The sequence below is a fragment of the Pelophylax lessonae genome (genome assembly GCF_965119305.1).
Source record: "Pelophylax lessonae genome assembly, chromosome: 6".
NCBI classification, from domain to species: domain Eukaryota; kingdom Metazoa; phylum Chordata; class Amphibia; order Anura; family Ranidae; genus Pelophylax; species Pelophylax lessonae.
Window position 1 is genome coordinate 308,157,117 of NC_138773.1, and position 18,145 is coordinate 308,175,261.

General features: G+C 41.7%; 1 long non-coding RNA gene across 1 annotated transcript in view; it reads right to left on the bottom strand.

Moving 5' to 3' along the window:
* Positions 1 to 15,218: 15,218 nt before the first annotated feature.
* The window catches only part of LOC309559048, a 58,307-nt gene continuing 55,380 nt past the window's right edge, over positions 15,219 to 18,145 (bottom strand). The window contains exon 2 of the long non-coding RNA XR_014225442.1: positions 15,219 to 15,527. This is a non-coding gene — a long non-coding RNA (uncharacterized lncRNA). The remainder of the gene's footprint in view (positions 15,528 to 18,145) is intronic.

Consider the following 18,145-nt stretch of genomic DNA (forward strand, 5'->3'; position numbering starts at 1 on the left):
AAAAAGTGGCCTGGACATAAAGCAGGAAAATCCTCCGGTGGTAAAGTGGTTAATGTGTTTCTTGGCTGACCTGTTTGCACTCGGCATATGTGACAAAATGAACGAAAAACTGATTCATTTGTGTCCATTGAACGATTTACCATTCGAAATTCGGTCATTACATGATGGCACGATCGTCTGCTCTCATGGCCGATTTTTCGTTTTTCAAAAATGAGTTTGGCCGATATTTCGGCTAGTGTATGGCCAGCATAAGGCTGGCCATATATGTTCAATTGTCTTGTACAATTTTCTGTTAGATTTACCATAAACCAAATAATACGAGGTCAAAGCTAAACAACACTTTCACTTGTCTCCAATTAGGTAGGCCTTTGTACTACATAGCTGAAGGTAAATCTAAAAAAAAATCGTACAGAAAATTGTAAGAAAATTGTATAATGTATGGCCAGCCTAAGGCTAGCCATACATTATACAATTTTCTTACAAATTTCTGTACAATTATTTTTAGATTTACTCTTTTGGTCATGAGTCTCATTTAAAGTCCCACTTCCCCCCCCCCCCCCTCCATGAGAAGCCACTCGGCTTTCATTACAAGGAGCGGGAGGGGAATGAAGGATTGAAATCCTGCAGCACCTGCATGGTCCCCCGGCTCAAGAAAGCACATGCACAGGCCCATCTGAAATTTGCTAATGAACATCTGAGGAGAACTGGGTGAAAGTGTTGTGGTCAGATGAGACCAAAATCGAGCTCTTTGGCATCAACTCATGCTTGGAGGAGGGGAAATGCTGCTCACGACCCCAAGAACACCATCCCCACCTTCAAACATGGAGGTGGAAACATTATGCTTTGGGGGTGATTTTCTGCTAAGGGGACAGAATAACTTCATTGCATCAAGGGACAATGGACGGGACCATGTACCAACAAATCTTGGGTGAGAACCTCCTTCCCTCAGCCAGGGCATTGAAAATGGGTCATGGATGGGTATTCCAGCATGACAATGACCCAAAACACACAGCAAAGGCAACAAAGGAGTGGTTCAAGAAGAAGCACATTAAGGTCCTGGAGTGGCCTAGCCAGTCTCCATACCTTAATCCCATAGAAATTATGTGGAGGGAGCTAAAGGTTCGAGTTACCAAATGTCAGCCCTGAAACCTTAACCACTTAAGCCCCGGAGGATTTGGCTGCTAAAAGACCAGGGTTTTTTTTTGCGATTTTTTACTGCGTGACTTTAACGGACAATTGCGCGGTCGTGCGACGCTGTACCTAAACGAATTTGACGTCCTTTTTTTCCCACAAACAGAGCTTTCTTTTGGTGGTATTTGATCACCTGTGCGATTTTTTGATCATGCGCTATAAACAAAAAAAGAGCGTAAATTTTGCAAAAATAACAATATTTTTCACATTTTTTTATATGAAATTCCCCCCAAAAAAAAAGTAAAAATCAAAATTTTTTAACATTTTCGGCCAATTTGTTTTATGCTACATATGTTTGGTAAAAAAAATCGCAAAAAGCGTATTTTGATTGGTTTGCGCAAAAGTTATCGCGTTTACTAACAAAGGGAAAGATTTCTGTCATTTTTGGTGTTTTTTTTTTTTAACGTGTAATGGCGGCGATCTGCGATTTTTTTTTTCGGTACTGCGACATTGCGGCGGACAGATCGGACCCTTGACTGACATTTTTGACACTTTTGGGGGTACCAGTGACATTACTGCAGTAATCAGTGTAATACATATGCACTGTTACTGCAAAAATGACACTGGCAGGGAAGGGGTTAACTTTATTGGACAGGGAGGGGTTAAGTGTGTCCTAGGGGTGTGTTTCTAACTGTGCAGGGACATTGCTATTGGTGTAAAAGCAAAGATCCACGGTTCTACATAGTAGAGCGGTCAGATCTTCACTTTTACACAGGGAGAACTGACAGGCAGCTTGTTTACACAAGCTGCTCTGTCTTTCTCCCTTCACAGGAGCGATCGTAGTGTGGCCGGCGGACATCGAGTCCGCCGGTCACACGCACTGACTTGTCTGTGAACGAGCCCGCCCGCAATTGGCTCGCAAGTCAGTGACAGGCGAGTGACGTACCGGTACGTCACTCTGCCTGGCCGGGGCTGACCGCCGCAGTATATAGTCGTGCGGCGGTCGGCAACCGGTTAAAGCGGAGACATTTTTTCCAATAAAAATACCCCCAGGACAGTCAGGGCTAGTACATTCCACAATGGGTCACACTTTCCTGCAAGAAGAAATACTTACCTTTAAAATTTCTTCTCCAGCGTTGCCATCTCAGTTGTGGGCAGCTGAAGCCAGCGCGATCCTCTTCTGTGTCCTCTTCCGTGTCCTCTTCTCCCAGAATGCGCCTGCACCGGCCCCGCTCGTCACTTCCGGTGCGGCGCCGCATTCCTCCACAGCTTCTAAGCATGCCCAGAAGCTGTTTAGCAGGGAATGCGGCGCCGCACCGGAAGTGACGAGTGGGGCCGCGGCCGTAGAGGGAGGAAGTGGAAGAAAGGTGAGTATATTTTTCTACAATAACAAGGTAAGTAAAAAAAAAAAAAAAATCGTAACTATCCATTTCTTTTTCAGGTGACAAATAGGAAGCGGATGGCCACAAAATCGATTATTTCGATTTTGTGGCTGGAACTCCGCTTAAATGACTTGGAGAAGAGAGGAGTGGGACAAAATCCCTCCTGAGATGTGTGCAAACCTGGTGGCCAACTACAAGAAATGTCTAACCTCTGTGATTGCCAACAAAAGTTTTGCCACCAACTACTAAGTCATGTTTTGCAAAGGGATCAAATACTTATTTCACTCACTAAAATGCAAAACACCTTTTTTGAAATGCGTTTTTCTGAATATTTTTTATCGTTATTCTGTCTCTCACTGTTAAAATAAACCGACCATTAAAATTATAGACTGATCATTTCTTTGTCAGTCGGCAAACGTACAAAATCAGCAGGGGATCAAATACTTTTTTCCCTCACTGTACACTCACCGGCCATTAGGTACACTTTTCTAGTACCGGGTTGGACCCCCTTTTACCTTCTGAACTGCCTTTATTCTTCGTGGCATAGATTCAACAAGGTGTTGGAAACGTTCCTCAGAGATTTTGGTCCATAGTGACATGATAACATCAGGCAGTTGCTGCAGATTTGTCGGCTGCACATCTAGGATGCCAAACTCCCATTCCACCAAATCCCAAAGGGGCTCTATTGGATGAGATGTGGTGAGTGGGGAGGCCATTGGAGTACAGTGACCGGATCTGGTGAGTGTGGAGGCCATTGGAGTACAGTGACCGGATCTGGTGAGTGTGGAGGCCATTGGAGTACAGTGACCTGATCTGGTGAGTGTGGAGGCCATTGGAGGACAGGGACCTGATCTGGTGAGTGTGGAGGCCATTGGAGTACAGTGACCTCATTGTCATGGCGAAGAAACCAGTGGTGAGATGATTGGAGCTTTGTGACATGGTGCATTATCCTGCTGGAAGGAGCCATCAGAAGATGGGGACACTGTAGTCATAAAGGGATGGACATGGTCAACAGCAATACTCAGGTAGGCCGTTGGGTTTAAACGATGCTCAGTTGTTACTAAGGGGCCCAAAGTGTGCCAAGAAAATATTCCCCACACCATTACACTACCACTGCCAGCCTGAACCGTTGATACAAGGCAGGACGGATCCATGCTTTCATGTTGTTTACGCCAAATTCTGACTCTACAATCTGAATTTTGCAGCTGAAATCGGGACTCATCAGACCAGGCAATAATTTTCCAATATTCTATTGTCCAATTTTGGTGAGCCTGTGTAGCTTCAGTTTTCTGTAGCCCATCTGCTTCAAGGTTCGATGTGTTGTGCGTTCAGAGATGGTATTCTGCATACCTTGGATGTAACGAGTGGTTATTTGAGTTACTGTTGTCTTTCTATCATCCTGGAACCAGTCTACTTATTCTCCTCTGACCTCTGACCTCAACACGGCATTTTCCTCCACACAACTTCCGCTCACTGGATATTTTCTCTTTTTGGGACCACTCTCTGTAAACCCGAGAGATGGTTGTGCGTGAAAATTCCAGTAGATCAGCAGTTTTTGAAATGCTCAGACCAGCCCTTCTGGCACCAACAACCGTGCCATGTTCAAAGTCACTTAAATCCCCTTTCTTCCCCATTCTAATGCTCAGTTTGAACTTCCGCAAGTCGTCTCCTCCACCAAATAATGTCCAAAGTTCAATAAGTGCAATGAGCACAAGGTACAAATGTGCAAGTAAATAATAAAATCCAAAAAATATCCTTTTCTCACATCCCAAAAAAAATAAAACAGAAACTGTGAAGTGACTCCATACCTGTGCAGATAATGGTCGCTGGAATCTCCTCTCCCTGGAATCCTTCAGCTGAAAAGGACACACCTCCTCTCTCCAATTAGCATCAATAGAAATGGACCATCGTTTTCCCTGTTTTAGATGATTCAGATGTATATACTGTACCATACATGCCAACTGTCCCGGATTTTACAGGACAGTCCCAAATTTTCTGGGACAGTCCTGGTTTTTCCAGGACAGTCGTGCATCTTGGGCCCTCTGTCGTGCCAGTGATGTGTCCTGGGCCATGTCATGGGAACACAGCTTCAGATTTATTTATGGCTCGTTTCCACTGAGCGGTACGGTACGGTTCGGTACGGTACGCAATTTTTGCCGTTTCCATTGTGAATGGTACCCTAATTCTGAACCGTATTGTACCACTTTTTTGGGACCCTTTCGTTGGGGTACCAAGCACATTAGTACCGTACCAACAGGGTGGAGCTACACTCTGCAGAACTTTGATTGGTTGACAGAGAATCGTCGATCACAGCTTTCCTGCTACACCACGCCTATCATGAAAGGGTACTATTGGCAGTGGAAATGCAAAGTGTACCGTTCCGAACCGTACCGTACTGAACCGAACCGTGGAAACGAGGCATTAAACTGCCACACGTGATGATGTGGGAATAGCATGGGACTAACTTGTAAAGTGAAGAGTGAAAAGAGATTTGTGAACATGGAATGTGGGCAGACTAAATGCAGACTGTGGGCAGGGTTGGTAGTATATTGGGATGCAGGACCATATTGTTGGTAAATATAGTGTACATTTTCGACGTGCCTCAGTGCTAGGATGAATAAAATTCCAGTGTGCAGGAGTTAAGCTGGTCATACAGTTTGCACATTTCAGCCAGGTAGTGCTGCCCGAAATCTCTCTATTGAAAAATTGAAGGAGCTGGGTATACCATTGTCAGATGCAGAAGCTGTTCAGGTATTTTGACAGCTGATGGCAATGAGATTCATCCATCTATAGCTGTGTAACATGGATGGAGAAATCTGATCTTTTTCATTCAGCCTGCCGGAAAAAAGTGATATGTGTACACCAGCTGTACTTTGACCTCGGTATGCCAATCGAGATAATAACTTAAGATGCTGAACCCAGAAGGAGACCCGGAGAAGACATTGGCACCAGCGAGGGAGCTCACTGTTGTTGCATCAATAATAAGTAATTATCAAGTTTAGCTCAGCTTTAAGGTACTTTCCCAAGCCCCCCCTGTAGTAGGTCAGCCTTTCATCATCCTCGGTACTGTAAGCTAATCAAGATGGCTAAGGATGCTGAACTCAGAAGAAGACCCGGCAAAGATGTTGGCACCAGGGAGCTTACAGATGTTGCATCACTGGTGGGTAGGTACGTATTGAGTTTATCTATACTTTAAGTTACTGTCCCCAACCCCCTTGTAGTAGGCCAGCCTTTCTCAACCCTCAGTAGACTAATCAAGATGGCTGAAGGTTCTGAACCCAGAAGAAGACCTAGAGAAGACATTGGCATGTGTTGCATCACTGATGGGTAGTTAAGTATTGAGTTTAGCTCCACTTTAAGTTACAAACCCCAACCCCCTTGTTATAGGCCAGTCTTCATCCTTTGTAAGCTAATCAAGATGGCTGAAGATGTTGAACCCAGAAGAAGACCTGGAGAAGACATTGGCATTCGTTGCATCACTGATGGGTGGTTAAGTATTGAGTTTAGCTCCATTAAGTTACAAACCCCAACCACCTTGTAATAGGCCAGTCTTACTTCATCCTCTGTAAGCTAATCAAGATGGCTGAAGATGCTGAACCCAGAAGAACCGGTAAAGATGTTAGCACTAATGAGGGAGTTCACGGATGTTACATCACTGATGGGTAGGTAACTATTGAGTTTAACTCCCCTTTAGGTTACAACCCCCAACCCTCCCGTAATAGGCCAATCTTACTTCATCATCGGTAGGCTATTCAAGATGGCTGAAGATGCTAACCCAAAAAAAGACCCAGCTAAGATGTTGGCCCCAGTGAGGGAGCTCAAAGATGTTGCATCACTGGTGTGTAGGTACGTATTGAGTTTATCTCCACTTTAAGTTACTATCCCCAACCCCCTTGTAGTAGGCCAGCCTTTCTCAACCCTCAGTAGACTAATCAAGATGGCTGAAGGTGCTGAACCCAGAAGAACCGGTGAAGATGTTAGCACTAGTGATGGAGTTCACGGATGTTACATCACTGATGGGTAGGTAACTATTGAGTTTAGCTCCACTTTAAGTTACAAACCCCAACCCCCTTGTAATAGGCCAGTCTTACTTCATCCTCTGTAAGCTAATCAAGATGGCTCAAGATGCTGAACTTAGAAGAACCGGTGAAGATGTTAGCACTAGTGAGGGAGTTCACGGATGTTACATCACTGATGGGTAGGTAACTATTGAGTTTAACTCCCCTTTAGGTTACAACCCCCAACCCTCCCGTAATAGGCCAATCTTACTTCATCATCGGTAGGCTATTCAAGATGGCAGAAGATGCTTAACCCAAAAAAATACACAGCGAAGATGTTGGCCCCAGTGAGGGAGCTCAAAGATGTTGCATCACTGGTGGGTAGGTAAGTATTGAGTTTAGCTTCACTTTAAGTTACTACCCCCAACCCCCTTTTATTAGGCTAGTCTTACTTTATCCTCCGTAGGCTATTCAAGATGGCTGAAGATGCTGAACCCAAAAGAAGACCTGGAAAAGTTGCCCATCCTGAACAAAATAGCAGATGAGGTTTAATGTTGAAAAATGTAAAGTAATGCACTTGGGCGTCAGAAACATGAAAGCAAGCTACTCACTAGGGGGGAAACCTCTGGGTGAATCTAAGATGGAAAAGGACCTGGGGGTACTGGTGGACAACAGGCTTGGCAGTGGCATGCAATGCCAAGCCGCTGCAAGCAAAGCCAACAGAATACTGGGATGTATAAAAAAGGGGATTCACTCCAGAAATAAAGAGATTATTCTCCCTCTCTACAAGACTCTGGTCCGGCCACAGCTGGAGTATGCTGTCCAGTTCTGGGCACCGGTCCTCAGGAAGGATGTGCTGGAACTGGAGAGAGTCCAGAGAAGGGCAACAAAAATAATTAGAGGAATGGAGGACATCGGCTATGAGGAAAGACTACAAGCACTGAACTTATTCTCTCTGGAGAAGAGACGCTTGAGGGGGGATATGATATCAATGTACAAATATTGTACCGGGAACCCTAGCATAAGGAACAAACTTTTCAGAGAAAGGGAATACAATAAGACACGTGACCACTCACTAAAACTAGAGGAAAAACGGTTTAACCTTAAAATACGTAAGGGGTTCTTCACGGTCAGAGAAGTAAGGATGTGGAATTCTCTTCCGCAAACAGTCATATCAGCAGAGGGAGCATCGATAGTTTCAAAAAACTATTAAATGGGCACCTTAAAGACCACAACATACAGGGGTATACAATGTACAGTTAACAGTAAAAACACACACACATCATAGGTTGAACTGGATGGACTGATGTCTTTTTTCAGCCCACAAACTATGTAACTATGTAACTATGTAAGTTCACTGTCTTTGCGTCACTGGAGAATAAGGAAGCTTTAAGTTTAGCTCTGCATTAAGTTACTCTCCCCAACCCCCCTGTAGTAGACCAGCCTTTCTTCATCCTCAGTAGGCTAATTGAGATGGCTGGGGATGCTGAACACAAACGAAGACCCGTCAAAGAAGTTGGCACCAGTGAGGGAGCACACAGATATAGAATCACTGGTGGGTAGGCAAGTATTGAATTTATCTTCACCTAAAAGCCCTGTACACACAAGTAGAAATTCAGCCAGGAGATTTCGTCCGACGACCGATCTGCCGATTTTCGGCTTGTTAGTATGGTGCTTCCGAAAACCAACTCCGACTTTTCGGACAAAATCCTGGTGTGCAGGCTATATAATTTTTGTCGACCTTCAAAACATGTCTGATTTTCGTCTCATTAGTACAGATTTCGATGGGGAAAAATCTTATGAGCAAGACTAGGCATGCTCAGAGATGAAAGAACACAAAGAAAGCAATCCAACACGTGACATCACTTCTGAAGTAGAATTCTGTTATGCGGGAAAATTCGTGTGCAGTCTAGAGCACATTCCAACCAACAGACACCACTCTGGACAAAAGACGAACGACCGGTCGGCGGAAATTCGTTGCGTGTGAACGAGGCTTAAGCTACTAACCTTAACCCCCTTCTAGTAGGCCAGTTTTACTTCATCCTCAGTAGGCTAATCAAGATGGCTGAAGATACTGAACCCAAAAGAAGACCTGAAGAAGACATTGGCACCAATGAGGGAGCTCACAGATGTTACATCATTGATGGGCAGAGAAGTATTGAGTTTATCTCCACTTTAAAGAGGAAATATAGTCTTCTAACATAATTTGTAATAAAAACATCTTTGCCGTTCTGAAGCTTTCCTCCAACCACTTTCCATATTATTTTATAAATATTGTGACTCTGTACATGTGAAATATGCTGCAGAAATCTCCCTCCACTAAGTCTGGCTGTAGCCATTTTATTTGTGGGCAGCTAAAGCTGCTGCCTGTTCACTTCCTGGATTTACATAGACACACACACCCACACACACACATGCACACACACACATACTCACATATATACAGACAGACAGACAGACAAGCACACTCAGGCCACTACTTGCCTGCACATTTCTCCTCTCTTGATGAATACACATGGATCTCTGCAGTTTCCTCGTACCCCCCCCCCCTCATCCAGCCCTGCTCTGCAGCTCTCATTGGCTTTCCTATGACTCATCCCTCCTCCTGGCAAACTCTCACGAGAGTGAGAGAGAGAGCTGTGCATGATGTCATTAGCCTAGGTTTATTTCCAGACAAGAAAGAGGAAGTGGGCTGTATAAGGTATTTAATAGCAGAAAAAAAATGTTTTACTATCCAAATGTAAAACAACAGGGGCAGAGGATTTAATAGATGGAAAGATGAAAACAATTATTAAAGTGCCTCTTTAAGTTACTAACTCCAACCCTCTTGTAGTAGGCCAGCTTTACTTCATATTCAGTAGGCTAATCAAAATGGCTGAAGATGCTAAACCCAGAAGAAGACCGGGAGAAGACATTGGCGCCAATAAGGGAGCTCACAGAAGTTGCATCACTGGAAGGTAGGTCAATCATTTTTGAGTTTAGCTCTGCTTTATGTTACCCCCCCCCCAACCCCCATGGTATTTAAACAAAGGACCCCAATGCTGTAAGCAAGAAGTGCTAAGCACTAGGCTACTGTGCTGCAAAGGTTCACTATTCATGGATGTTTATGGAGGAGCACCTGGTACAAAGATTCATCTCAGTCACTTGAAGGACTTTTTGAAACATTTGATGGTTAATTTGTTTCAAAAGGACTGTTAGATGTTTAAAAAAGTCCTTCAAGTGAGAAAAACTTTTGTACCAGGTTCTTCACCATGCACATGCAAGAAATTACAATCTGGAGAGCGCTTCGTTTGTTGCTATCAGAGAAGTAGCAGCCTAGGACCAGATCAGGGAACGTCCATACTATACTTCTACTTCTTGCTTTTCAATTGAATACTTCTGTAGTGTTTCCCCCCTGAGGGGGAGCTTGATGATGCTTGTCCTCATTGATTGCCCTGACCTTGCAAGCCTCCCGACACCCCTAACATTCTGGGTTGAGACGTATTTCAAATAGCCAGAAATGCAATAGACACAATTCTTTAGTGACACCTTTAAGAGCTTTTACAAAAGAATAGGTAAACCACAAAAAATAACTATATCAATGTGCACAACCTTAGCAGAAGAAAAGGCAATATTCTCTAGTACAAGGATACTGGTTAATTAGTAGTGATAAATCGTTTACAACAATTGTGGCAATTAAACCTCACTCATTAAACTGCAACCCTAGCTGCAAAGACGGGGAAGAGGAGACTTATTAGTCAGTCAGCTCCATCTGATTCCCCAGCATTAAGTAGGGAAAGGAAGCCAACTGGGAAGCTCTGGTTTGAGTAGTTAAAGCCCTAAATGAAGAAGGATCCCTATTAACTGAAATAGTAACTAGAGTCCTGTGATGCAGAAGTCTCTGTGATGCAGAAGTCTCTGTGATGCAGAAGTCTCTGTGATGCCGAAGTCTCTGTGATGCAGAAGTCTCTGTGATGCAGGAGTATCTGATGAAAGGAGTATCCGCTGTCTTCTGCTAGCAATGGCGGGGCCCATTAACATTAGTAAATACTGGTAATTCAATGAAGCTGAACAGATAGGTTGTGGTACTGCTCAAAACAAAGGTCTCCTGGTACTGAGGTGTAAAGGTGTCTGCATGCATTGTCCCAAGAGTGATGACAGAAGGAGGTTGGGCATCTGCCCACTCACCAATCCTATGGATAGCACAGCCTCCTCGGAACAAGGTTCTCGCCCAGGCTCTTGGTTGTTTGCAGGAATGTACAGAATTACCACCTGATGGCCTGTGAGACAGAACTAATTTTCATTTCTGTTGGTCCAGTGGTAACAAACACACACATCAGACATGGTCCACTGTTGTCACCATCAGGAAACCCACCCTGAGAAATGCCATTGCTGAATTGCTACCAGATGAATGTAGAATGGTTGTGACCTCAATGTATGCCACAACACACTGCCAATAATATCAACTTGGGATTCCACCGTCTACAGAGCTAATTAGCCCTCTGCACTCAGGACTGTACAATGACTCTCAAGGAGCTGGAAGTTATGAGGTTTTGTCTTGATTTAAAAGGTACTTGTTAATTACAAGCTCGGGGGACAGCAGACATATCGGCTCCATAAACCCTGGAGTCCCTGAAAATTGCCGGGGAGACCAGAGAGATAGGAGACAATTCTCACTAATGAGTCTGGAGGAGAAGGCTTGGCTCTTATTACTAGAAGAAGGAGAGGTACTACAATGCAAAGAGGAACATTGTAGAACTCTACTACTCATATACAGTACAGTTTCCCACATTTTGTCATGTTACCCTCAAAAAAGGAAAATGTAATTTATTGGGATTTTATGTGATAGTACACTCAAAGGGGTAAAAAAGGGATATACATCACTTAACCACTTAAGACCCGGAGGATTTGGCTGCTCAAAGACCAGGCCCTATTTTGCGATTCGGCACTGCGTGACTGTAACGGATAATTGCGCGATCGTCGGGCGCTTTACCCAAATGAAATTGACGTCCTTTTTTTCCCACAAAAAGAGCTTTCTTTTGGTGGTATTTGATCACCTGTGTGATTTTTTTTTTGCGCTATAAACAAAAAAAGAGCGCACATTTCGAAAAAACAACAATATTTTTCACATTTTTTATATGAAATTCTCAAAAAAAAATGTAAAAATCTAAATTTTTTAACATTTTAGGCCAATGTGTTTTCTGCTGCATATTTTTGGTAAAAGAAAAAATCGCAATAAGCGTATTTTGATTGGTTTGCACAAAAGTTATTGCGTTTACTAACTACAGGAAAGATTTATGTCATTTTTATTGTTTTTTTTTTTTTTCACTAGTAATGGCGGCGATCTGCGATTTTTTGCGGGACTGCGACATGGGCCCACAGGTGGCTGAGCGAGTGACGTACCCCTATGTCACTTTGCCCAGCAGCGGTCCTTATGTGGTTAATAAAAAAAATTAAAAAATCAAATTTCTTCATCAATTTAGGCCAATATGTATTCTGCAACATATTTTTGGTGAAAAAATCCCAATAAACGTTTTTTTTGATTGGTTTGTGCAAAAGTTATCACATCTACAAACTATGGGATAGATTAATTTATTTTTTTTATAACTAGTATTGGCGGCGAGCAGTGACTTATAGCGGGACTGTGATATTGCGGCAGAAAAATCTGACACTTAAGTTACACTTTTGACACTTTTTGGGAAGCAGTGACACTAATACAGTGATCATTTCTAAAAATATGCACTGTCACTATACTAATGACACTGGCTGGGAAGGGGTTAACATCAGGGGCGATCAAAGGGTTAAATGTGTGCCTAGCCTATGTTTTATTACTGTGGGGGGAGGTGCTTTTACTAGGGGAAGAGATGGGTCCATGTCCCTACTTAGCAGAGACACAGGATCCATGCCTTCTCTCCTGTCAGAACAGCGATCTGCCTTATTTACATAGGCAGACTGCTGTTCTGTGTCTCTGCAGGATGATCGGCGGGTGCCGGCAGACATCTAGTTCATGGTTCCCGCTGATTGGTTTCCACTGTGTATAATCACAGCAGAAGCGAGCCGCCGGTGGCACGCATTCACGCCCGCAACCTGAAAAAGAGCTGGATCATGTATATATATATATATATATATATATATATATATGTATATATATATATATATATATATATATATATATATATATATATATACACATGATCTGCACATAGCTGCTGCCTTGTAGCAGTAAAACTGTTATAGGGCGGTCAGCAAGTGGTTAAAAATGACTACAAATAACATTCACATGTTAAAGACTCAGGCAAAGATAATAATTTAGTTTTTGGTGTAGTTTCTTTTTTTTTTTTTAATTCTTAATAACAAGAGTTTAAAAAAAAAAAGTGTTGAAACTTTTTGAAGAACCCTTGTATATTACTATTTTATATGTTGTGTATATTTGTATTTTTATCTTTTTGATGGTTTTTTATTTCTATCTTTATGATAGATTTATATTATTATTCTATATGTCTATTTTTACCTTTTATTTTAGATTTTTATCTTATTTATAGATTGTTATCTTTATTATACTGTAGATTTGCATTTTTAACTTTATTCTATATGTATATTTTTATATTTATTATATTTTTTTTTCAATAAATATAATTTTTTATATTTATTACTATATCTGCCCATACTTGTTGTCCATCTCAAACTTCTTTTCACAGGTTCTTCCAGGGTAAAAAGTTTGAAATCCAAACAGTGATTTTGCAGAAAATAAATTCAGCTAATGATGAGGGGAAGGCAATGTGCGGTCACGGGGCAGGTGGACCCTCCAGCTGTTATATCATACAGTCATGGACGTATTATGTAACACGTTATTACTATGTAATATCTCTGCGAATATTTATTTTGCGTTGTTCTCGTGGACCCCGAGCATCCCTCACCCTCTCCATCAGATCTGTCAGGAGAAAATGAAATGGAAGTTGGTTTTCGGTCCAAAACCCGTCAGATGTCACCTGATCTATATTCCCGTCTATGAAAGGCCCGGGGCCCCGGGAGGTTCCAGCAATACACAGGGACTGTCTATGGCACTCAATACATCTCAGACGAATCTCAACACCCGATTTAAAGAGGATTCGTCACACACAAAGCGAGATTACAGTATTATGAAGCTGACTAGTTAAAATCTATAATAAATTCAAAAAGTAGAATAAAGATAAAAATACAAGTTTATAGTATAATAAAGATGATCTATAATAAATATAAAAATAGACATACAGAATAAAAATAAAAATACAAATCTGTAATAAATGAAAAATAGAATAAAGATAAAAATACAAATTTACAGTATAATAAAGATAATCTATAATAAAAAAAAAGAGATACACAGAATAAAGATAAAACTACAAGTCTACAGTATAATAAAGATAAAAATAAAAATCTATAATAAAGATAAAAATAATAATCTATAATAAAGATAAAAGTACAAATCTATAATAAAGATAAAAATAATAATCTATAATAAAGATAAAAATACAAATCTATAATAAAGTAATAAAGATAAAAATACAAATCTATAATAAAGATAAAAATACAAATTTACAATATAATAAAGATAATCTATAATAAAAAAAAAAGAGATACACAGAATAAAGATAAAACTACAAGTCTACAGTATAATAAAGATAAAAATAAAAATCTATAATAAAGATAAAAATAATAATCTATAATAAAGATAAAAATACAAATCTATAATAAAGATAAAAATAATAATCTATAATAAAGATAAAAATACAAATCTATAATAAAGATAAAAATACAAATTTACAGTATAATAAAGATAATCTATAATAAATAAAAAAAATAGACATACAGAATAAAGATAAAATTACAAGTCTACGGTATAATAAAAATAAAAATCTATAATAAAGATAAAAATAATAATCTATATATAATAAAGATAAAAATAGACATATAGAATAAAGATAAAAATACAAATCTATAATAAAGATAAAAATACAAATATACAAAAAATATAACATAACAATATACGAGGGTTCTTCAAAAAGTTATTACTGCAGAAGTGGCTTTTGTTTTTTTACTTTTTTATTCTGCCAAAACCGACCAATCAGCAGCGAAAAAATCAGATATAAAGATCACATTTGACACAGAATTTATGGTCTTATAAGGATCACATCATTATTGGTAGATGTTTATTTTTCTAGCTGAAGTGTAATATTTTTCTTTCACTTGTTCCTCCCTCACTCTTTTTCAATTTTTAACCAGTTGAAGACCAGGCATTTTCTGGCAACCTTTTATTTACATGTGAAAATAATTTTTGTTTCTTTTTGCTAGAAAATAAGGTAGAACTCCCAAACATTATCTATTTGTTTTGAAACAGAGGCCCTAGATAATAAATTGGTGGGTTTTGCAATTTTTTATGTCACCTGGTATTTGTGCAGCAGTTTTTCAAACGCAGTTTTTGGGGAAAAAAAAAAATACACTTTTTTAAAATTGAATGCATGAAAACACGATACGTAGCCCTATCTGAGTATGCTGAGTAAATAGATACCAAACATGCCCAGCACAACGACGAAAAATAACGTAAAGTTTAGTATCCAAAGGGGACGCTTTAACCACTTCAGCCCCAGAAGGATTTGCCCCCTTAGCGACCAGGCCATTTTTTGTGATTCGTCACTGCTTTAGTTTAACGCAAAATTAAATTAACCCAAATAAAATTGATGTCCTTTTATCCCCCCACAAATAGAGATTTATTTTATTGGTATTTGATCACCTCTGCGGTTTTTAGATTTTGCGTTATAAACAAAAAAAGAGCGACAATTTTGAAAAAAATTCCATATTTTTTACTTTCTGCTATAAAACATTCCCAATAAAAAATATATTAAAAATCCAATTTTTTTATTACTTTAGGCGAATTTGTATTCTGCTACATATTTTTGGTAAAACAAATCCCAAAAAGCGCATTTTAATTGGTTTGCGCAAAAGTCATAGCGTTTACAAACTACGGGATAGATTTTTGGACTTTTTACTTATTTATGTTTTTCTTAGCAATGGCGGTGATCTGAGATTTTTAGCGGGGCTGCGACATTGCGCAGACAGATCGGACCCCTGACTGACATTTTTGACACTTTTTGGGGCCAGTGACATTAATACAGTAATCAGTGATAAATAATATGCACTGTTACTGTGTAAATGACACTGGCAGGGAAGGGGTTAATACTGGCGGGGATTAAAGGGGTTAAATGTATGCCTATGTGCTTACTAAATGTGTGTGTGTGTGTGTGTGGGGGGGGGGGGGGGGGTTCTGTGACAGGCACAGAGAGATCGGGGTTGTAGCTTAGCTGAAACTGCTGATCTGTCCCTGCCTGTCTGAGAGAAGATCCGCCTGCTTTGTTTGCATAAGCAGGCGGGTCTTCTCCCTGTTCCCGGACGATCACGGACACAGCCAAGCCACCCTGCCGCAGTAAAAAGCCGGGGGGCGGTCGGCAAGTGGTTAAAAGTCTTTACACGTTACCACTTTAGATGTACAGAGGAGGTCTGGAGCTAAAATAACTGCCCATGATCTGATGTTCGTGGTGATACCTTACATGTGTTTTACGATCGCGGTTTGTGTGCGTGCGAGACCGACGCATGCGTTCGCCTTTGCGTGCTACGGGATAGAGGCACTTTAATTTTTTTGTTTTTTTGTTTTTAATTAATAATTTATATTATTATTTTTTTTTATTTTTTTTTACACTGTTGCTTTCATTTTTTTATTTATTTTTATCACTTTTATTGCTGTCACAAGAGCTTGAAACATCCCTGTGACAGCCATGGGCAGTGACTGGTCCAGTGACAGGTCCAAAATCTGGCGCCTTTAGGGTTCCGGTAAACCAGAAGTGATGAGGTCCCTTCCGGGTTACCAATCCTGGCTTTGTTCGGGTCTCCAGCCAGCCGTCGGATGTGTTAGCACCATTTTCAGTCTGGGGGAAGGAGAGCGTTAGATGCACTAGCAGATTTAGATACACTAACAAACTGAAGCCAAACTCCAGCTAATACTTTATAATCAGTTACAGAAAACATTTTTTTTTCCCTTGCAAGTCATTTTTTTGCGATTCGGCACTGCGTTGCTTTAACTCACAATTGCACGGTCGTGCGACACTGTACCCAAATAAAATGGATGTCCTTTTTTTTCCCCACAAATTGAGCTTTCAAGGGGGCAGAATCCACCAGATGGAAAGGCAGGAATTGTAAAGCCAACAGCTTTGACAAGCTTGAATTTAGATTCTGGGCATGTGGGTGGCAGTGACTGTATTTTATTTTTCTCTGAAACAGCTGGGGCAGAGAAATGTTCCTGCTATAGTCTACAGCTGGTGGTGTGCTGCTGGCAGATGTGCTGCAAGGACAACCTTCGCTATACCATCATCCCTGTCAGTGGAGGCTGCTGAGAGGCCATGAGACATAGCAGGGGTAGACCTGAAAGGTGAGGAGGAGCAGAATTTTGTCCTTTTTGTGGTGGGAATTTAAATGCCTTGTGAAGCATGAGGTACCAAAATGGCTGGTGTTTTTTGGCATGCTTAATGTGCGTTGCAAATTGCAACAGTGCGATCTACTGCATATGTGCTAAAAAAGGCCCAGACAGCTGAGCTGCAGAAAGTGGGCCGGGAGATAGCATCTTCACAATGTGATGGAACAAGGTGGCTGCTCTCTACTCTTCCATGATGGCTGCCTCGTTGGGGTTGTGCCTCACCCTCACTTTCCTCTGCTCTATCTGGCACCCAAGTCACATCAGTGACCTCATCATCATCATCCCCTCCATCCTCATCATCACTGGAGCAAACTTGGCAATCTGCTGCAGCTGGGGGGACGTGACTGCCAATTTGTGGTTTACAAGTGTTCTCCCCTCTCCGTAGGCTCATGTTCCTACCTTCCTCAACATCAGAACCAATATCTGAATCAAGTAATGGCTGTGCCACATCAATGAGCAAGTGGCTGAAGCTGTGTTCAAATAACTCAGCTGATGCTGGGGCTATAGCCGGTGTATCCAAGGGCGGACTCTTCGGACGTGGTCCGTGGGCCCGGCTGGTTAGGGGGCACGCCGCACAGTACAGAAAAAATGCACCCGACCGACCCGATGTTGTCTCAGAGACAACAATGGGCTATCGGGGCCCGGCAACGGCGTGCTTTTGTGGGAGGTGGGGCTGGCGCTGGGTTTCCATGGTGTGTGTCTTGTGAGCGGAGGCACATTGCATACTGACGTTGCGCACGTGACATCGACGTGCGCCACTTCCCCCAGGCGTTAACACTGGGGGTTATCAAAGGGGTTAATGTATGCCTAAATATGCTTGCTGACTGTGTGGGGGAAGGGCTCTTTGACAGGCACAGAGAGATCGGGGTTGTAGCTTAGCTGAAACTTCTGATCTCTCCCTGCCTGTCTCACAGAAGACCCGCCTGCTTTGTTTACATAAGCAGACGGGTCTTCTGTCAGTTTATCTGACAATTGCGGGAGGCCGGTGGCAATCGCCGCCGCTCCTCCCATGGCCTGCCTTCTGCTGTGTCTAAACACAGCGGCGACGCGGCTTTCGTGGCGCGCGCGCTGCCGAGACCTCGTGCACTAAATCACGTAGTACTACATAATTTTGTGCAGCCGAGCCGCCCTGCCACAGTAATACTACGGTGGGC